This window comes from Notamacropus eugenii, chromosome 3 (assembly GCF_028372415.1).
Source record: "Notamacropus eugenii isolate mMacEug1 chromosome 3, mMacEug1.pri_v2, whole genome shotgun sequence".
Classification (NCBI taxonomy): Eukaryota; Metazoa; Chordata; class Mammalia; order Diprotodontia; family Macropodidae; genus Notamacropus; species Notamacropus eugenii.
The window spans coordinates 459,172,562-459,195,430 of NC_092874.1; the positions used below are offsets into that span (position 1 = coordinate 459,172,562).

Consider the following 22,869-nt stretch of genomic DNA (forward strand, 5'->3'; position numbering starts at 1 on the left):
AATATAATGCTGCTGGAGTTCACTGAATAGAAAGGTGACAAGGTCAGACCTAAGTTTTAGGAAGATCACTTTGAGAGCTGAGGATGTATTACAGTGGGGAGAGGCCTGAAGCAGGTAGAATCATCAGGAGACTATTGCAATAATCCAGGCATGAGGTCATGATCCTGTAACAGAGTAACTAACAGTATTCAGAAGAGAAGAGGCCACATACAAGAAGTGTTAATCAGCAGATCTTGATGACAGATGGGATATGGGAAGCAAGAAAAAAAGTGAGAGGTTGAGGATGATATCTAGGTTGCCAGCCTTTCATAACTGGCTTATGGAAATTTTGAAAATAAAATGGAAGTGAGGAAGAGGAGAAGGTCTGGGGAAAAGGTATTGAGTTCTGATTTGGACATGTTGAGTTAATGGGCAATTGGAGATATAAGAATGGAGATCGAGAAAGGTTAGGGCAGAATAAATAGATCTGAGAACTGTTTGTATAAAATGACATTAGGATCCATGGGGGGTGATAAGATCTCCCAGGAAAAAAATATGGAGGAAGAAGAGAAGAATCCAACACAGTCTTAAAAGATATCTATAGTAATTGAGAGTGATTTGGCTGAAGATCCAGGAAAGCAGACTGAGAAGGAGTGGTCAGACAGGCAGAAGGAGAACCAGATAAGAGCAGTGTCATGGAAACTTAGAGAGAACAGATTACTCAGGAAGAGGTGATTGACAGTGTCAAAGATCACAGAAAGGTCAAAGGATAAAGAAGGAGGTTATGGTGGAAGGCATCTGAGTGATGTGAGGTTAGGAAGAAGGAGCTCTTGTTAAATGGTCCCAATTTTTTCAGAGAAATATAAAAACATTGCCCTGCTGCGGTGAGGGACTAGTTGAGCTATTTATGCAACATCAATTTGCAGTGGACCCTCTCAGCTCTGTTTTATGATTTTAACAGCTTTGTTCAGTAGTATATGAGCAGGAATGAAAGCAGTGGATGGTTGGAATAATCTAACGCTGGCAGGGCAAGATCTTTATTAGGATAAGAGGGTAAGAGACTTGAAAGCAGTTCAAGGGTGGGGAAGCTGTGGCCTTGAGACCACATGTGGAACTCTAGTCCTCAAGTGTGGTCCTTTGACTGAATCCAAACTTCACAGAATAAATTAGTTTTGTTTAGATTCAGGCAAAGGCCACACTTGAAGACCTAGAGGGCCATATGTGGCCTAGGGGCTACAGGTTCACTAAGGGGTCAAGATAGAGAAAGGAGGCAAGTATGGACAGTATAGAGGAGACAGCCTGGGAAACAAGTAAGGTCTAGAAAAATCAGAGGTCACAGTGAGGATAGAGAACAGGATTTGGGGTAGTAAGACAGAAGAACAGATAGAACGATACAATGTTATGGTCAGATGAAGGAATTCCAGAGTTCACGAATATAAATACTTCTGGGAGAAGAGAAAATCAAGGGTATGTCCATCTCTGCATATATCTGTGATGAGATGGAAGAGTAAATCACAGGAAGTGATTAAGTTGGGGAACTGGGAAGGTCAGATATTTGAGGGAGTATCAGTAGATATATGGAAGTTGCCTAATAAGAGGCAGGAATTGGTGACGAGAAAGAGGCTTTGAGCCATGCACTGAACTTATTGAGGAAGGACGGAGAATGTCCATAACAGCTACCAGAATCTCAGTTGTGTGGTAAATATGGATTGAATGAGCCTGACAGAGAGAGGTTATAGAACAAGTGGTAGAAGGAAAATCAGAAAATGAGAGTAGGAACAAGGCATATTTGAACTTCCTCACCATGACCAGAGTCAGGGCGCTGGGATATGAAGGGCAGTGTAGCCAGTACTGAAAAGAGGGGGCCAGGGAGTCTGTGTCATTAGGAAGCTGTCAGAAGTCAATGAGTGCAAGAAGACGGAAGGAGTCAGAAACGAAAGACAAAAACATGGAGAGAGAGGGAGTAGAGAGCAAGATATGCAAGGCAAATTAAGTTCAGAATCAATGGAATGGGGAGGGATTATACTAATTGCTGTGGAATGAGTTCAGAAAAGTTACCATTGTCCCTAGGGGATAGACAGCCGTTGTGAAGGTGGGAAAGATGGAGGCTAAGTCAATTACTGGACAGTGAATAGTAAGGCTGAGCCTCCTCATGATATGGAGGATCTGGGGTATTTTGAACCTTGGGTGACAGAATGCAGCACAGATCCCTTTCTATACTCAGTTAGCCACAATCATTTCATGGAAATCACATTTGGTCTAAATTTAATTTGATTCTGTCTTAAATGTGACTGGGCAGTGTTTTCAATGATCCAAAAATTATACCCCATCTCCTTAAGCATCAAAATTTTTCTGGTGATTTTATGGGTCTATGATTCACAGAAGTTCACAATCACAGAAGAATTAAGGCTACAAATAGCCCAAGTCAAATGAAAAGATATATAGTAAGTATGAGCAGATTCTATCATGTTACCAACAATTGACTTGCAAGGACAATGTGGCATAACTTTATAGCACATAAGTATAATGACCCCTCTTATAATCCAGAGCAGAGATGTTCAATTCAGGGCCAGAAGGCTGTGGTGCATGCTGTCCCAAACTCCCCAAACTGGGACTAAGCCAGATTATAAAGTAATTAGGAAATGTTTACCAACATTAATAAATATACAATAAAACATAGATAATGTTAATTTGTGGTTTTCTAAGTCCGTATGCAGACTGCCACAATCTCTTTCTAGTTGAGATGATGCCACTGATCTAGAGTGCGGCTTTTTTCCCAATGTCACTAGATGGGTTGCAGAAAAAAGTATCAAATAACTTGGAAATTTATGAAGACTTTATTAAACCTATGTAACTGTGGTTCTGAGGAATGACCTTGCTCTGTATGCTTAGTTCAATAATATAACTAATACCTCAGCAATATTTGGTCCATTAAACACCATTACTCTTCTCTGAGGACTACAGACCAGTGCCATTCCACTCTAGACTTATCTTCTTCTTCGCCCACCCACACCTACTGTCCTCAGTCATATCTGAATCCATGTGTACAATGCTCATGGCTATTATACTCCTATTGTTACCTGGCTATAACATATTCGTATGCTATTTTTTGGAATGTTCCTGGAGTCCAGTGCCATTCTAACAAATACAATTGGCAGGTCTTCTATTCAGATCTAAGCCTTGGCAGCCTGGGTTAATTCCAGCCCTTAGCAAATTTAAAACTTTGGTCCCAATAACACCTCTGCTTTTTATTTAATATCTATTTAAATTTAATATTGATTTATAATATATAATATATTTATATTATAAACATTATAATACTTATTTATTTAAATAAATATGATTTATTTAATAGAGATAGTCCATTAATGCATGCCACATAGCCAGCAAATTCCATCTTTACCCATCTGATCTGATCCACATCTGATGACTCTTCACCTTCAAGTCTCCTTCCCTTTTTTTTTACTTCACTACACACATATTTTTAAGAAAAGAGGAAAAAAGAGGAACATTCCAAATACCAAATAGGATTTGGATGAGTTCATGAAATCTTTAATTGGGGATGAAGTAAACCACTAGGTTGAGTTTCATCATTCATGTATCGGGAACCTTTGAGACACCACATTTTTAACATAAATCTCCTAGCATTCTCCCATGCGATGTCCCTACCCCTAGAGCTCCCATGATTATATTTTTTCTCCCTGTCATTCAGACAAAGTACAAAATAGGAAATAGTGACAGCAGCACACTAGCCCCCACCAAAGTGTCCCTAGTCAACCAAGCACATCTATTGCTTCTAGCTTGTAACCATTTTTTAATGAAAATGAATACCCTACACCCCTTTCTTGAATGAAATGAATCAAAAACCATTTATTTAGCATTTACTGTGAGCCAAGCATTATACTAGAGGGTAGAAACATCAAGACAAGACCAAAGAGATTCTTTGCCCTCAAGGACCTTATATTATTTTTTAAAAATTTATTTTAATTTATGGAACAAAACAAGCATTTCCATAACATAGTATAATAAAAAAGTGATTAAATCTATTATCCACAACTTGTTATTCTTTTTTAATATATAATAAACTTTTCATGTAAATGTCTTTTTTCTTTTTTTCACTCCTCCCCCACCCTAGAGATAGTTACCATTAGACACAAGTAAGTGCATATATGTGTGCATGTGTATGTATATGTGCATGTATATACACACATATACACATACATGTGTGTGTAAAATTATTCTATACATATTTCTATTTTTCAGCTCTTTCTCTGGATGCAGATAGCTTCTTCCTTCATATGTCCTTTATTTTAAATTCGTATGTTGATAATAATCAAAATTCCTTATTTGCTCAAAGTTATTCTTAAAACAAGATTGCTGCTACTACATACAATATTTTCATGCTTCCACTCACTTTTCTCTTTAACATTTTGTGCAAGTCTTTCCATGCCTTTCCAAGATCACTGACCTCATCGTTTGTTATAGCACAGTAATGTTCCATCACAACCATATATCACAAATTGTATAGTCATTCCCCAACTAATAGGAATCCCCACAATTTCCAGTTCTTTGCCACTATAAAGAGAGCTGCTACAAATATGCCATTCACATTCAAAGTTATAATTACTATTTGTGAACTCCCCTCCAGAAGCAATGACAGTTCATATGATTATTGTTCCCCAATTAGAAAGACTTGAAAGGTATATGGAGAGTGAGGGAAAGGGAAAGGTAACTGATTAGGGAATGTCTAGGCAGTGAGATGAAATGTGATCTAATCCTGCCCGAGATGTAGGGAGTGACTGAAGCAACTACCAATCAGGAAGTTGAGCCCCCGGGGAAGGAGTTCTAAGCAGAAAAATATTCAGTTCTCCAGAGTTTGATTGCTGACCCAGATAGCAGAATAACTGGTGATGAGAAAGCTGGGCACTGCAGCCACTGTGTATGTATTCTGTCTGGTACCAGGACTCTGGTATCTGGACAATTCTCTCAATCTCTTCCTCAATCCATCACTTGGAGAATTCCTAGATGATAGGTAATCGATCAAATTTCACCTTGCCATGTGCACCAAGTTGCTCCTGTGGGTACCACTGGAGCTGCAAAGTAATACACAGAAAATATGCATTTATTGAAGTCCTTTTTTGAGCCTAGAGATAGTTCTTGATACAAGCTATGGGGAGCCCAAGTTGGGTATGCATAAGTCAAATTCTCTTTCATTCACTAATAGCCCATTACATTTCTTAAAAACCACAACTGTGACCTTATTTCCAAAATTACTTTACCTTATCCTGTGAATGCCTTGTCTTTCTCACCATCTTTGGTTCCTAAAGGCATAGATAGAAACATATTGAAGGCTAGTCTCTTCTCTCCTTATTTGGCTACAGAGTATACTGTAATTGGCTTATGGAATATTCCTCAAGGCTGGGTCAGGTTTTGCAAATACCAATGACTTGATATTTTTCTACCTGAGGTACTCTCACTCTGGCTCTTAGCCAGGTTGACCCTTTGGCCACCATAACACTATTATGAACCTGAAAGAACAATGAGAAGGCTTCCAGTTTTTTGGGGTGATCTTCTATGAAAAATTCATGGGAAAACATTCAAGAATCACATGGGATGACAAAGAGTGGAAAGGGTTACGTAGTGGAGGGGCCAGCCACATGAGGGAGATTAGAGACCTTTCAAAGTATTATCAATTTATGAAAAGTAGTTTGAATAATACAAGTGAGAAAGTCTTCTATAGAAAGGTAATCATTTATTCATGAAGGCAGGTAAGTTCTCTATTGGATCTGAATCTCAAATTTCCAAGTGAATACTTCCTGCTTGTAAAAATTCACAAGGCACTATATTGCCCCATGAATTGGATGGGAATAAAATGGAATTACCATATAAATATATTGGCAAAAGTGTGTACAGAGATAAATAGTCCAAAAATTTCTAACCTATTCAGACCAACGTTCACATAAAATATTAAGGTTTTTGCTTACAGTTTAAAGCATAAAAGAGAACCATCTTTTATAATGTAAGAATATAAGATACAATCTCCCAATCCTAGTCTAGACCCAAAGATTTAACCACGCAAAATAATGACATCATTTGTCATGTCAACGTGATTCTCTGCATGCAGTAAGTGGACCCTCTAAGTGTTTCTAGAGACGTTTCATTCATTCCTAAATGGATAAATACTGCATCTCTTGGGAAACCGAATGATCTAATATTAAGCGCTATCACAGGAGATAATACTGATTTGTAGATGTCTAGGAAGGACCTTAAAAATGCAAAATGTAAGTCAAACATTTAAAGTGGAGTTTGCAATACATGTCATGTTCTTTTAATCAATCAATTGACAAACATTTGTGAAAGCTTCTCTACTTTCTTTGTATTAGCTATGTATGATCGCTGAAGTAGAGGGACAAAAACAAAATCGTCCCTAACTTCAGGTTAAGTGACTTGCCTAGGGTCACACAGCCAACAAGTATAAAGCAGAACTTGATCCCAGGTCTTCCTGCCTTTTAAATCGCTCTTTATTGACTACTTCCCTGCATCATTCAAAGTAAATAGAAGGTAATTTTGATGGAGGTAGGCACCCACAGCTGGAGGATCAGGAAAAGCCTCATGTAGGAGCTGAGATAAAGAGGAGTCACATCTATTCACTTTTCTTTCTATGCCTTCTCCTCCTCCTCATCTCTTGTTTCTCTCTCTCTCTCTCTCTCTCTCTCTCTCTCTCTCTCTCTCTCTCTCTCTCTCTCTCTTCCCTCCATTCCTCCCTCCCTGTCCCTCCTCTCCTCTCCCCTCTTTTCACCTCCCATTGGTTCAATGACAATACTATTTCTATGAGGAGGAATCCTAGGTATATAGATATATACAAAGACATCTATATTTACTTCTATATAGATGTATATTTATGTACCTACATATCTATAGCTATTTATAGATCTTTTCTATATCCATATATGTATATAATAGCTAACATTTATATATAGTACTCACTATTTGCTCACCAGTGTGCTAAGTGCTTTACAATTATTATCTCATTTGTTTCTCACAACAACTATAGGAGATAGTTGCTATTATTATCCCTATTTTACAGATAAGGTAACTGAGGCAAACAGGTTTAAGTAACTTGTCTAAGATCACATAGCTAGTTAAGCGTCTGAGGCTAGATTTGAATTCAAGTCTTCCTGATTCCAGGTCTGGCAATCTACTGTGTGTGTGTGTGTGTGTGTGTGTGTGTGTGTGTGTGTGTGTGTGTGTGAGAGAGAGAGAGAGAGAGAGAGAGAGAGAGACAGAGAGAGAGAGAGAGAGAGAGAGAGAGAGAGAGAGAGAGAGAGAGAGAGACAGAGACAGAGAGACAGAGAGACAGAGAGAGAGAGAGAGAGGGAGAGAGAGAGCGAGCGGGGGTGGGGGGAGGGAACACTAACGCTAGTCTTTCTTTTTCTGGAGTTCTGACCCCCTATCTCTAACTGCCCATTAAAGATTTCCCCTGGATGCACCATAGATATCTGGAGCTTGGCGTATCCCAAGCTGATGTTGTCTTCTTTCCCACCTTGGTTATTTCTTTCTCTTTTTAGGGTACTAGGATCCTTCCGGTCACCCAGCTTCACAACCTAATAATCCTCCTCCATTCTCTCCCTCTTCATCTCACATATCCAATCATCTGACAAGTCCTATTCATTATCCACCTACAATATCTGTCATCTGTCCCTTCGACTCACCCTGAACAACCCTAATGCAAGCCCTCATCACCTCATCTCCCCTTGACTTTTCCACAGTCCTCCACTGACCTCCCTGCCTCAAGTGTCTCCCCACTCAAAGTCCAATCCACCCTTCTCACAGCTGTCAAGTTGATGTTCTTTAAGCACAGGTCAGACCACATCACTCCCACACTCAATAAACTCCAAAAGATCCTTATTACCCCAAGGATGAAATACCCACTCTTGTATTTGGCATTTAAAGCTCTTCACCACTCAGCTTCAGCCCACCTCATTTACCTTTATGGCATACAGAAGAGTTGGTGAGGCCTTAGTATAAAAGATCAGAGCCTTTTTCTTGGAAACTGAAGCCTCATAGGTCTTAAAAACACATTTTCTTTGTTATTCCATTTAGATCCCATCGGACTGCCAGAGCAATGGCATCGCTTTGGTTTGTTTAAAAGCTACAAAATCCTAAGGGTATTAACTTCAGATTGCCAGAATGTAGCTTTAATGTCTTCTCCTGCTCCCTTCTGGTCTTATTGCTTAGGTTTTAAGTTGATTAACTTTCTGAAACCATGTAGTTATGTAATCCAATCAAGTATGTTACTTCATGAGGGTCTTAGCAATACCTCCATGAACTCTAAGCATGGAGACCTGATGAGAAGCAGAAATATTGAAGAAATACAGAGAGCCTCTGAGCATTCATTAGCCTGGGGAACTTCTTGTAAAGGAACTCCCTCTACCAATGCAGATCACAACCTTCCTACAACTTACTGGTTAAGTCCTATGGAACACCAAGGCTAAATGGCTGGCCGAAGGTTACCTAAAAAATAAGTGTCAGACATGGAATTTGGACCCCATTCTTCCTCACACAGAGTCTAGCTATCTATCCATTAGCCATACAATGAAAATAAGAGTTAAATCTTAATAATCATTTTTATGGCCTATTTTCAAAACCAGAGCACCAACTGTACCCTATCTGCAGTTTGCTAAACCCCAGCCCCATTTTTTACTTACTATATCCCTCAGTAAGTATCCATAGGATTTTTTTTCCAAAGGCAATTGCATACATCCTTATTCTCAGTCTCCATTTCCTTGGTACCCTACTGCTTTGAAGGTCACTTCTTTAAAACTAACCTGAAAATTTTCATCTGGTTTAAATATTCTGCTTTTGCTTCCACACCTCACTTCCAAGTCAATTCCCATGTACAATTTCTGCAGCTGCAGGCTCTGGGCAAGCTATTGATTCCATGTCTCTTTGCAAAAGGTTACTAACTTCATCAGCAGGAAGGGCAGCATTACATCTGTTAAGATTCACTTCTACCTTGTTACAGCCTTCAAAGGTGTTTTTGTTTTCTGTCTATTTCATGACACAGACACTTGTTTTGACCATCGTTCTGAAAAGACCAAGAGACCAAATTGTTATGGGATAATATTACCAAATGACTCGCTTGTAAGTCTTCGGTTCTGGGATACAGAGTTGCAGTTAAGCAAGCTGATATTTTTGGCTACAAATTCTACATGTTGTATTACTTTGCTGGGTCCAAAGGTATCTAAATTTTGGATAATGTGGGTAGAGAGAGCAGTTGAGGAGTGATTTGGAGGCTCAATTAATAATAATTTGGAATTGAACAGAATGAAAACTAAGCAGGTGCAGGCAGAGCTGTAATGGAGTTAGGAAAATGGGACTTTCCAAAGTTCTATCAACCTATGGATCAAAGCTGGAAGGGAACTTCAGTGTTATCTATTCCAGACTCTTCATCTGACAGAGGATGAACAGAGAGATTTTTAACTTGCCCAAGGATACATAGGGAATAAATGGCAAAGTCAGGACTAGAATTTAGATCCTTGGTCTCCTAAGAGAGTGGTCCTTCCACACCCATTGTGCTGCCTTGAATTCTTGATTTTGTGATGAGAAAGATGAGGACTTGGGGTGGAGGGAAAGAATCTCCCAAGACCACCTGTTTGATTGTTCATTTTTGAAGAAGACCAATGACACATTGGTGATGTCTTGACTTGTGTGTGCATTGGATTTAAGCGAGGCAGATTGGCACAAAGTCATCAGCCTCACTCTCTCTTCCAGACCTATTGATGTCTAGTGAAAAGACAAAAGTCAAGATGACTGGCAATGGCCCAGGATGCAGTGGATGACCTTGGCATCTTCAGTGTCTTACCAAGTCCTACATGCTCCACAGCACCTGCTTCAGTTGCCTTCATGGCCATCATTGGAATAGAGAATCAAGCAATGACCTAGGTGATGGAAATGCAAGAAAAACAAGGAATACTCTTGTGCCATGCTTCCAGACAACTGAATGGTGATAAACAATCGACCAATTAATTTATAGTTGAAGAAAAATGTCATCATTTCAATACTGCCTTTGACTTTACCATCAAGAATTTGGTGGCTATAAAAATCAATCCAAAGTCACAGTTACGAGACCATATCGTGCAGTAGAGAGTCAGTTGTATTTTGGAGTTGGTGGACATAGGATCAAATCTTGGTTCTGCCACATATTTCATATATATAAAATAAGATTGTCTTTAGGCAAATCACCTACCTTCTCTGAGTCTCAGTTTCCTCATCTGCAACCTAGTAACCTCTAAAGTCCCTAATGGTGGTAAATCTATGACTCTATGATCATTTCAAGTGCTAACGCACCTAAAAGGGATGTCAGTTCACAAGGTAAGTAACAGTTTTATAAGGGCCAGCAGTTTCTAACAAAAGGGTCTATAACATAAAAGAGATTAAAAATCCCTGGTGCAGGCAATTATTATAGTCTTGAGAGGGCTGGGGGAGGATTTTTCAAAAGGCAGGCACATATGGTGCCTGTTGCAATGCACAGTAACGCCTATGGATAGGGCCTTTTTAGACGTCTTCTCTTGATTAAAAGTCATTTGGGGGCACTATATTTCATCTCTCTCAAAATCATTTGCTGTGGTTGGTACTATTTATCAGTTTCAGATCCTGAAGTAGACCAGAAAGCCATGACTCACCACAGCTCTTCTGTTCTGAGGATTATATATCTTAGACATTCCATTCTTAAAGCTGACTGCATCCATCCTGGGATATTTTTCTCAAGGATATGCTTGTACCCCTGGAGAGCCAGGCTTGGTGGGGATGGATGAGCTCATTAGGAATGAGATAAGGTATAAAGTTCACTCTATTTCCCTCAGATCATTTGAATTAGTGAAAACTTACATGAACTCACTGGATTCTCAGCCTTTAGGATTCCCTAGGGCTTTTTAAGTTGCCTGTGAAAAACAGTCTGGAAGACATTTTCTTTCCCTAGAAAACAAGAAAATTAGAGTGCATATTAATATGACGTGAATCTAGAAATGAAGAAAACCTGTAAATGCAGAGTCCCAATTACATTATGGCTCCTTGACATCTAGGTTTGGGTCAAGCCATCCCTTCCTCCTCCCTCCCCAAGAGTAGAATATTTGCCTATACTATTCCTAACCTTTTTTGAATCTTAGACCCTTCTGGAAGCCCATGAGCCCTTTCTCAGAATAATGTTTTAAAATGCATAAGATAAAATATGCAAGACTATAAAGGAAATTAATTATGTTGAAATACAAAGATCAAAATATCTTTTAAAAATCTGCTCAAAGGCCTTAGGTATGATAGGACCAGAATTTTCTTGTTGTATCTTATTTCTTTTCATCCATAACAATGGGAGACTTTGCCTAAAAGAAGACAAAGCTCTTCCTGTAACCTGATTGGTCTCAGGCTCCTTGATGTAGCTTCTTGATAATCTAAAGGCATCAAAAGCCCCAGGTAGGTAGAGTTGAGGCACCTCAGATTTTGTGGATTTCTGAAGGTCGCACAGTTTACCACGTCCTTTACTACATCCTTCCCTGTTGAGCAGACAAGTTTCTATATGAAGACAAGAGGGGCTGTATACATAGAGATTAAATGCCATTGCATCCTTGTTCCATATCCTTGCTTGTTAGGGCAAAGTAAACATCCTTTTGTTAATCATTCAGTGGCTTGTGATTGCCACATTTCATCCCAATCTCGGATCTTCTCTAGGAGAGTGTTGGCATTAGAGCCAACAGGGAGACAGGGGTTGGAGTAAGCAAAGGAAATGTGGCTGGCCCATAGAGCAGAGAGAGCGGATTGATGTATAATTAGATTGGAAATGTTGAATGGAGCCAGTCTGTAAAGAGCACTAATGCCAAGCAAGTATTTATATCGATCTTAGTGTGAGCCAGTGTTGTTGTTTGTCCATTGTCTAAGAGGACCAATGACATCTGAAGGGTGATGACTTGTAAGTGGATTGAATTTGTGAGGCAGAACTGTGCAAAGGCATCAGCCTCACTCTGTCCTCCAGTCATTGGAGTCCAGTGGCAGGACATTAGTTAGGATGACTTGCAATGGCCCAAGATTAGCCATTGGAGTTTATTAAATAGAGGGAGTGACACGGTCAAACCTGCACGTTAGGAAAATCAGTTTGGCAGTTGGGAAGAGGATGGATTGAAATAGGGAGACACCTGAGGCAGAGAGATCAACTGGGGAACAACTGCAATAATTCCAGGGGGGAGGCCACAGACAATTGAATCTTAACCCCTAATTCTGAGGAGAAGTAGAGTGATGAAAGAGATGTTAGGGAGGAAGAACTGACAAGTGGATAGGGGCAATGAGACAACAAAGAGTTGAGGATGACTCCAAGGTTGCTAAATGGGGGTGGTGGGAGGATGGTAGTAGCCTGGCATCACCTAGAAAGAAACCTCTAATTCAGGTGTCTGTCTTCTTGTTATGTGGCCAAGGTATTTAAGCTTCAGCTTCAATATTTGACCTTCCAGTGACTAGCTTGAATTAATTTCTTTAAGTATTGAATGTTTGACATCCTTGCTGTCCAAGGGACTCTCAGAAGTCTTCAAAAACTTCAATTCTGTGATGCTCAACTTTCCTTACAGAGTAGACTTGTACTATATGACTTCTAAGGTTGGGGGTGGGGAACTAGAATTAAACTGTAGTGGCATGATTCAGCCAACAGAATACTGTCTGTATAGTCAATGGCATGAAGTTATAGCCCATTTCTGATATTTACCATGTGGGTTACCTTGGTCAAGGCCTTTAACCTCATAGGTTCTTGGCTTCCATAGTTGTAAAATGAGAGAGTTAGTCTAGAACATAACCTCTTAAGGTCTTTCCACTTCTGGATCTATGATAGTAAGTTGCAAAAGGCAAACTTAAGGTTAACCTAAGGAAAAATGTCCTAACAAGTAGAAGTGTCCCAAAGAGGAGTGGTCTGTTTCAGAAGGTAGTGAGTTCCCACTTGTCAGAAGTCTCCATCAAAGACCAGATAGCTATTTACTGGGATATTCTTGACGGAATTGTTTACGAATGCATTAGACTCTGAGGTCCATTTCAATTCTTACATTCTGCGGTATTTGACTAGTAAATTAATTTCTTTGTCTGAACTTTTCACCAACATTTCCAAATTAAAAATATTTTACCTGTTAAAAAACAAGAAAATTGTCTTTGTCTAGAAAAAAATCTCTGTTGCCGTAGAAGAAATGAAACAGGGGAGTACATAACGAGAAGAGTTTCTTTTCACTAAATAATGTATACACTATCATCAGAACTAAGCACTTGCCATTTGGAAGCAAAAGAAAATGTTTTAATTCAAGCAATTTCAAAGCTATGTTATTCTGGTTACAAGCACTGTGAATATGATTATGTCAATTCTCACTTTTCTGTTCTAATAATTCCTGTGCCAGGAATAGCATGGATAACTGAAATCCACAGATAATCCAAATAAGTAGTTTACAACATTTCTCCCACAAAGCTATCTGAATCACTAATGAGTAGTGAAAAAAGACTAATTTCAGATTGTCTCATTTTTTCACAGTCACCCTCTGCTGGATATATTATTGAGTAATAAATATGCCAAAAAAAAATTAAGAAAAGAAGAGAAGCTAATGGCTTCTGTATTCCACAAAAGGAATTCAATCAATCCTTAAATGATCAAGAGTTGATTTGAGGAAAAGATATACAAGATAAACTAAAGAGATTCCAGGGGCTCCTAGTAGGGCAGTACTAGGATCATTATCATCAAAAGCCATGGAACACTGAGCACATCTCAGACACATTTTAGCTTTGATCAATTTCCTGTCTCAGGATATAGGATATTGGAAAAATAGGGAACGCTGATTGGTGAATGGCTATAGAAACTGTGGTACATTGATGCAATGGAATGCTATTGTGCCATAAAAATGTAAGAATACAAATAATACGAAGAAGTATGGGAAGACATATTAGTTATTGCAAAGGAAAGTAAGAAGAACCAGGAAAACAATATACCAATTGCCTATAAGATTATAAATGGAAATATCAATAATAAAACAATAGAAACTGAATGCTGTGGAATTATATTGACCAAGCTTTGACCCAAAGAAGAAATATGAGAAGGCATCTTCTCCCTTCTTTGCAGGAGGTGGAAAATATCACCAGTCAATAAATATTTATTGAATGCCTATTGAGTGCCACATAATGTACTAGGAGCTAGGGATACAAAGAAAGGAAAAAGCCAGTCTTTGCTCTCAATGAGCTCATAGTTTAATGGTGGAGAGAATGTGCAAACAACTATGCAAGATAAATTGGAGATGCTCAACAAAGGGAAGACACTTGAATTAAAGGAGATTGGGAATAGCTTCTTGCACGTCTTGCTGTGACGTGAAGGAAGCTAGGGAAGGGAGGAGATGAAGATGAAGAATAAGAAAATTCTAAACAGGGAGGACAACCAGTAAAAATTCCCAGAGTATGGAGGTGGAATTTCTTGTTCAAGGAAGAGCAAGGAGGCCAGTGTCATTGGAACACAGAATATATGTCTGAGGGGGGCTTTAAAGGAAGGGTGGAATGTATGATATAAGGCTGCAAAGATGGTAGGAGAGGGGAAGGTTATGAAGGGCATTCAATACTACATAAGGGATTTTATATTCATTCCTGGAGATGATAGAGAGCCCCTAGAGTTTATTGAGTAGAGGGGCCAAAGAGAAGGAACATTTTGTTGGCAGCTGAGTGAATAAAAGACTGGAGTGGGGAGAGAGTTGTGGCAGACCAACCAGCAGGCTATTAGAACAGTTCAGGCATGATTACTCAAGCATAACATTAATTTTAAAGATATTATGTGTGGAGATAATTTGAGGATACTAGGTTTCCCAGAAGAACACTAAGCATCCAATTAAACAAATTAAATTGAACAATTCAAATGACAAACAACAAATTCAGAAACTGACTAGGAAAAAGGTTTTCAAATAGAATGGTGAGGGAATGTGAATAATACAAGACTATTCTTCACTCACCAGAAACCACAGAAGGGAATGGAAAATACATTCTGAAAAACAAGAAAAGTTACAATTAATAATGGCATACTCTGTAAATCTGAGGCTAATCATCAATGGAAAAAGATGGCTATTCAATAAAAGTATTATTTGAAGAATTCCTCAAAAACTATGAACAGGTTATTTCTTTTACAAATACCCTAGACAAAAGAAACACAGAAAAGGTAAACAAATACCGCTATCAAGAAAAGCAAAGTAACAAAATAAATTATTCCATCTCTAGAAATTATTCAAAAAGAATAAAAAGACAGAGAAAGCTATCCAAAAGGCTAAAAATAAGAACATTGATAACTAAATAACAACTGAATGATCATTAAGAATTTTTTTTCTGAAAGAAAACAAGGAAATGAATATAAAAACAGACCTCTGATAGGAGAAGTGATAATGGAGAAACAGGTTTGAAAAACTATGGACTAAAACTCACAACCACCCTCCTCTCAGTTGTATCATTTTGTGTATGTATGGAACTATACTGCAGGTATGATAGTGAGCGTAGTAAGGGGAAAGGAGATAGAAAATAGAATGGAATATGGTAATATGTTGAAGGAAAATAATTCCCATTATATCTCAGGATGAAGAAAAGCTATAGAACAATAGATGACATAAGAAAGAAAATGACTGAAACCAATAGAATGAAAGTGACAAACCGGATAAGATTTAAAAAAACTACTGCTTATTATAAATATACCTAAGAAGTTAAAAAAAACAGAATAAAAATGAAGAACTTGAACAAAATTTACTATATTTCTGGTGAATCCCAAAATATCAGGATTAAGAATCATATTTTCATATAAAGCAAAAACAAAAACTCATGAGTAGAAATTAAAAAAGGAAACCAATATCAGTGTTAAACCTCTATACTCCAAGTGTCTTCATATCTAAGTTCATAAAGAAAACTGAATAAGATATAAACAGTAACATAATAGCAGTAGGAGACTTTAGCGTCTCCTACATACACACACTGACAAATTGACAACAAAAGAGAGGAATGATGGCCTGAAAAAGTGAAAGTAAATGTTGTGCAGTTACAAAGCATAAGCATAGCCTAAGAGAGGAGACAAGAGAAGAAAGTTCACCCTACCAACCCATTCCATTGCTATTTAAAACCCCCAGGGAGGGTGGCATGTTTTCATCTCATCCAAAAGACTTGCCCCTTCAGATTCAGAGAAAGGCATTCACACTCTGTAAAGGTCTGACAGTATGTTAACACACTGTTAGCATATTACCACCTCATCATCTGTGATTACATCCTGTCACTAAATCAGTTGAACGGGGCTGGGAGATGGGGAGAATAAAATTTCCACCTTCTATTGACCATTAGCAATTGACAGAAAAATGTAGAGTGTATAAAATCCCACTTGTCCTTTGATAATTAAAAGAAAACATTGGATTCAGCCAAGCTGTCTTAAAGACTCTTCTTCAACAAGGCATGTCCTTTTCATATGTCCAAATGATCCATGATTCCTTGAAAGATGTAACAACCACAAGGTTTCAGGGAGATGCCAGAGCACCCCTGTCTCATTTGGTAGAGCTAGATGGGGAAGGGTATTGATAATCACAACACTCCAGGAGATGGGCCAACAAAGCTTTTCTTCATTCTACCCAAGTTTTCTTACTCTTCCAGTTTGGGCTTACTTTGCTAATGTGATGACACAAGGATCATGTAGTTGTGCCAAAAATATCTACTAATACACAGTCAGAAAATGGCTATAGCCATTCAGACATATGCTCACTGGAGGCATATATGTCATATGCTCTTTATGAATAAATGAACGAATAAATGCATAGTCTGGGTGAATTCCTATTTGTAAGGCACTGGAATTAATTGACCCAATTGACCCAGTCTCATCTAGCTTCCTTGTCTTTCTTTGCTCTCCAAATGAGCACTGAGTACAGAGGAGGTCTATGTGGATCTGAGCCAGCTATTTTCAAAGGTCAAATTAGAAGCTTGAGAACCATCTCCTAATAACAGTGTTCCCAAGTGCCACCATGTGTCTGTGGACCAAGATATTGAGATAGGGATTAGACTAGAAGCTCAAAGATTTCAATGAGATAGGCAAAATGTCATACTATGTTATACTATAGATAGGACACAAGACCTTTTACTTACTTTTCCAAATTTCTTCCATTTTTGTGGTTTCTGAGGTTTCAGTGAAATCCAAGCCTCTCTGGGTTCAAGTTCATGTGCTCTTGACAAAATATGACTTCCTGTGTTAGAAGAAGAAAGTTGTAGCGAAGAAAAAATAAATGAGGACAATTAAATGGGATTGTTTTTAACCAAAGCTATTTTGCAAGCTAAATATAAATGAATCGGTATCTCATTTCCCTGAAAATATATTGGGAAGAGGGTAAAAAAATCTGGGAGGAAAACAGTAGAGTTGAAAAGGCTGTATTGTTTATCTAAGTCCTATATCCTTATATAATACAGAAGCTCTGAAAATCCTAAATTTGGTAATATGTCAGGAGAAAAGAACAAGCAAATGGGGCAGATAATAAGAATGTCTATCCTAAGACTGGATAGCTGGAGTTGGAAAGTACTTATGTTGTATATCATAATGGCCTTTACATCTGGCAACTGAGTCCATCCAAATCTGCTACCCTTTTCCCAAGATGATCTGGTTATATGTTTGCTTCTTATTGGCTATTCTCATTTGGGTCTTAATCAAAGCTGACATGACTTTGAAATAATCTAGTAAGTCATGTTGCAGAAATGAGTTCCCCAGAACACTCTTGGGGGAAATGGAGGCTATGGGGAACTTTAATATCATCACAGTAGGAGCCAGAGTTTTCTGCTTCATCAACTGTCATTCACTGAATTCCTTGTTACTGGCTGTCACTATGTGTCCTGAGAATTTATATCCATAGATTACAGCTATCTGCAAAACATTTGGATCTGTGTGCATTTGTCTCTGGCATATGCCGTTACTATGGTACCAAGCTGCTCAGACAAAGGCATTAGGGATGCACTTGGCCCTGATTTCTTCCATTTCAACAAAGAGAGGTCAAATGGAGAAAGTGTAGAGTAGCCAGGATAATTGACTTCTGGCTTTTCTGAGCAATGCTCATGGAATACTTGAACAGAAGGATAGTTTTACACCTGTCTTACAATGGAACTGTATCCAAGTAAGGGTAGATCTCAGGAGGCAGAGACCTAGAGTCTAAAAAATTGAATCAAGGTTGATATGATTTAATTTTTCATTGCCGGACTAGAAGATACAAGTGACACACACTTTTAAAAGTATAGAGACTACCGATAATTGGAACCTACTTCCAGTATTTGCCAGCTGTCCAGCAGGATTGTTCCGGCTTCCGTAATGGTTAGTTCAAAGAAACAAGGGTATCTCCTGGGAGATGGCATACTGTAACAGAAGGAATAACACTGGATGCTGAACTGAAAGGTATAGGTTCAAATCCCAGCCCTGACTTTTACTACCTGTGTGACTGAAAGCAATACACTTAACTTTTTTGGCACTCAGTTTCCCCATCTGTAAAAATAAAGGCTTCAGACTAGAAAATCTCCAGGGTGCCTTCTAGCACTAAATCAATAATTCTGTCACTATTACTAATAGAAATAAGCACTACAAAGGGATATAATGTTAACATTTTCCCCTACTGGCACTCTAACATTGAGTCATCCCTGACAAGATATTAGAAAATGGAAAGAGAATTAGCTGAGAGACAATGAGTAACAACGGAAGAATTTCAAGTAGCTAAGTGCAAGAGATTTGAAGTCAGGACTCAGGGGGTGATTTCTGGGCATCTGTCCCTCTCTAACTATGTGATTTTGACTACCACTTCATCCTTGTATTTCTGTTACCCTGCTTAAATCTTGTGGGGGTGAGTAAGAGTTTCTCTCTGTCATGTCTTTACTCAACAAACAAATCGTTGTTGTGAACGACCATGTACAGGACTCCTTGCTAGGAAGGATAAAAAAAGATGGATAAGCCATCCTCTCTGTCCTTTAGATGTTTTATACCACTTAAACAAAGAAACATTTATTACTTTCCAAGACATGTATACAGGTAACTTTTTTTAAAAGCCAGACCAGCGATTTCGTGACGTAACTTTCTTTATGTTGGTAAAAGTGCAGAATTGTCACCTCCTCTGAGGCATGTAGTCTCTGTGAGTTGCCTAGGACACTGAAAGGTTAATTATCTTTCCCAGGGTCCAACAGCCTGTACATATCAGAGATGGGGCTTGTGCCCAAATATGCCATGACTCCAAAGCCAACTTCCTAACAACTATCCCCATAGTCTCTCATAAATAAATAACAGTAATGCAAATATATACATATATATGCATATATGTGTGCATATATGAGAGAGAGGAGAGAGAGAGAGAGAGACAGACAGACAGTCAATCAACAAGCATTAAGTGTGGTCAAATGAATTTCCTCAGATGAGTTACTGGAAGGATCAAGACTTGAACAATATTCTGCCTTCCTTCCAAAAGTGCCAAAAATATCTGATGCTCAAGTCAAAACTAAGAATATGAAATAAAGATTTGGACACTAGGGACATAGAAGTGAAAAGTGAAGTCATGGGTATAGCCAACCAATGTTGCTAAGGAAGAGAGTACAGAGATAGAAAAGAAGAGGGCTGAGATGACAGCCATGGTAGTAGAAGGAGGCAGAAGGAAGAGAAGACAAGGAATGAAACAGAGATGAGCCACCAGAGAGCTGGGGAGAGAACCAGGAACATGCAGCATCATGGAAGACAAGTGAAGAAAGGCTATTGAGAAGAGGGCCGTGGTCATTAGCAGCAACATTGCAAAATGAGTTGTAAAGAAGTGGGACCAGGAACAAGTACAAAATCCTCTTTTTATGAATTTAAGGAAGAAGAAAGAATATTAACATGAGGGGATTACAAGGTCCAGGGAAATATATTTTTTTAATCCAATACACTTTAAAAATTATTTTAACTTCAGTTTGCAAGCAAGGGTATTCAAATATATGAACTATGTTATAAAAAAAAAGGAAAAAATGTGGAAAATAAATATGTAATATGAGATCAAATGCCTTCCTACCCCCAGGAGAGCTAAATGAATGTGTGTTTCTGTAATTTCCATTATTTGCCAACTATTAGCCCACACACACAAAACAATACATAGTGACTCTAATGTTGTAATATCCACATTGGCTATATAAACTCAGTTTTTCATATTATATATATATATATTTACTTTGCTTACAACATGGATTAGTTGGTGTTATTGCTGTGTTTAGTTTTGTGCTCTTTCTTATGATATGCCAATTGTGGGACCATTGTGTCAAAGGGTGTAGACATTTGTTGTAACTCATTGCATAATTACATATTGCTAAAGAAATGGTTTGGACAGTTCACAACTATTGGAAATGTAATAGCCAGTCTGTGTTTTTACTATGACTATGCTAATTTTCTGTGGAAATGTAGAGTTCTCTGAAATCTCAGAATTTTTACATTTTCATTTCCTCTAAATATTAATGATTCCAAATATTTGAAATGTGATCATTAATAGTTTGTAAGAGTGGGATTTTTGTTGTTGTCATTATTGTTAATTGCCTGTTTATATCTTGTTAGTAGATAATTGGACTTATAAGTAGGAAAATGACTATTTGGTAATGGTTAAAAATTAGGTTAGTCAGTAGAGCAGATTCAGTAAATAACATTCAGAAAAAATCATAGTAGTATATGTTCTGTGAATTCAAAGATCCCAGCTACTAGGGTATGGATTCACTATTCAACAAAACTGTCAGAAAAACTAGAAAGAATCAGTGAAAAAGTAGGTATAGACCAACATCTCATACCATATAACAAGGGAAGCTCCAAATAGATACGTGCCTAGAGATTAAAAAGTCACATCATTAAAAAATAGAGAAACAAGAAATAAATTATCTTTTAGAATTATTTAGAAAAGAGCTTGTGGCTAAACAAGAGAAATAGTGGCTCTCAGATAGAAGATAAAATTGACTATTTTGATTACATAAAATTTAAAAGATTTGTATAGCCAATACCAATGGCATTGAAATGAGAAGGGCAACAATTAATTGGGGGGAAATCTTTACAAATTTCTTGCTAAAAAAAAGTCTCATTTCTAAGATATTTAAGGAGCAAATTCAAAGTTATAAGAAGAGTCATTCCCCAACAGCAAATTGGTCAAAGGGTATGAAAGAAATAGTTTTCAAAGAAATCCAAGCTATCAACACAAAAAAGGTGGCAGGGGGGAATGCCTGAAATCACTAATAGAGATATGCAGATCAAATCAACTCTGAGGTTCCAGCTCACACTCACATTGGCAAAGATGACCAAAAAAAAAAAAAAAAAAAAAAGATGCTCTGGGATTAAAGTCACTTTAGTGCATTGTTGGTGGACCATGAATTGGTACAGCCATTCTGAAAAGCAATTTAGTATTATATCATGAAAGTCACTACATTGTGCATCCCCCTTGAATTGGTGGCCCCTACCCCAAAGACATTAGAGAAAGCAAAAAAGACCTGTAAGTGCAAAAATATTTACATTTTTTTTGTCATGGCAAAGAACTAAGGAGTTACTATTCAACTGGTAATAGCTGGATAAACATGATCATAGGAATGTAATGGAATATTATTGCTTCATAAGAAATGGTGAAAGGGTTGGTATCAGAGAAACCTGAGAAGACTTGTATGAATTGATGCTGAATGAAGGGAGCAGAATCTGAAGAATAATTTATATAAAAACATTTAAAAGAATAAACTACTTGGAAAGACCTCAGCAATTCAATTAATGCAATGACTACCCCCAATTCTAGAGAAAAGGTGTTGAAGCATGACAAATGTCACCAGACAGAAAGGTGACGGACTCAAGATACAGAATGGGCAATATTTTTGAACAAGTCCAATGTGAGAAATTGTTTTTCTTGACTGAATATATGTTTTGAAAAAGGGGAAGGATTTCCTTTTTTTTATAAGTGGGAGAATGAAAAGAATTGGAAGGTAGATGATAAATAGGGATGAAGTTCCCCTCCCCCAATGAGAGCAAAAGAAAAGAGAAAGAATTACAAAAAGGAACAGCCTTGAACTTTGCATGCTAAATTTATTAAATATTTTAAAGGGAAAGCAAGCTCTACACAATAATAGAGTTACAGTTCTTTACATAGTCTTCCACTTATGTTCTACAATGCATGTGGGATGCTCATTTTATTTACTGTTTATTCAATTCACAATTTAAATGAAAAAAATGAACAAAAGGGAGAAGAGAATAGCTTTAACTGATACATTTGCATGAGTTCCTTATAAATTTTGGATGACACATTTTTGACAGAAATATTTGAAATAAAGATTTTTCCCAATCTGTTTCTTTCCTTCTTATTCTGGATGCATTGTATTTTTCTGTGCAAAGGATTTTAATTTTTATAGAATCAATTTAATCTTAATCTTTAATCAATTTAATTTTTTAAATCAATTTAATCTGAATTTTTAGTCAATTTAATTTTTTTAGGCCTTTGTCTATTATAGTCTACTCTAAGTGCAACGTATTAAGAGTCTGTCCAACCTTTGTGGCTGTGAAAAAATATAACAATCCCTTTTAATGACATTTAAAAAATATTTAGATTGTCCATTTGAAATTTAATGTAGTGTATAGCATTAAATTATGCTCTGTTCCAATTTTTCAATGAATGTTTTTGATAAATACTTTTCCTAGAATTTTTCAATGTTAGGTTCATTGAATATTAAACTACCATGTACATCTGTTATAAGCTAATAATCGTACATCTTATTCCTCCTCTATTTTTCTACTTACAATAACAGATTTGCTCATAGGTGCTTCATAATATAGTTTGAAAACAGAGATTAGGTTTCCTACATTCTTCGACCTTAAGTATAATTTATATA

At 37.6% G+C, this 22,869-nt stretch overlaps 1 long non-coding RNA gene across 21 annotated transcripts in view; it reads right to left on the reverse strand.

Annotated features, from left to right (window-relative positions):
* Positions 1 to 3,345: 3,345 nt before the first annotated feature.
* LOC140497613 (uncharacterized) overlaps positions 3,346 to 22,869 on the reverse strand; it is a 414,232-nt gene continuing 394,708 nt past the window's right edge. For 10 of the 21 annotated variants that reach the window (XR_011964778.1, XR_011964768.1, XR_011964779.1 and 7 more), the window contains 6 exons: positions 18,289 to 18,379; positions 17,131 to 17,228; positions 14,982 to 15,013; positions 10,870 to 10,956; positions 9,845 to 9,920; positions 6,680 to 9,067 (listed from right to left, as the gene is read on the reverse strand). This is a non-coding gene — a long non-coding RNA (uncharacterized lncRNA). Of the gene's footprint in view, positions 9,068 to 9,844; positions 9,921 to 10,869; positions 10,957 to 14,981; positions 15,014 to 17,130; positions 17,229 to 18,288; positions 18,380 to 22,869 lie in introns of all 21 variants that reach the window. The other 11 variants (XR_011964781.1, XR_011964783.1, XR_011964784.1 and 8 more) reach the window with 11 other exon arrangements.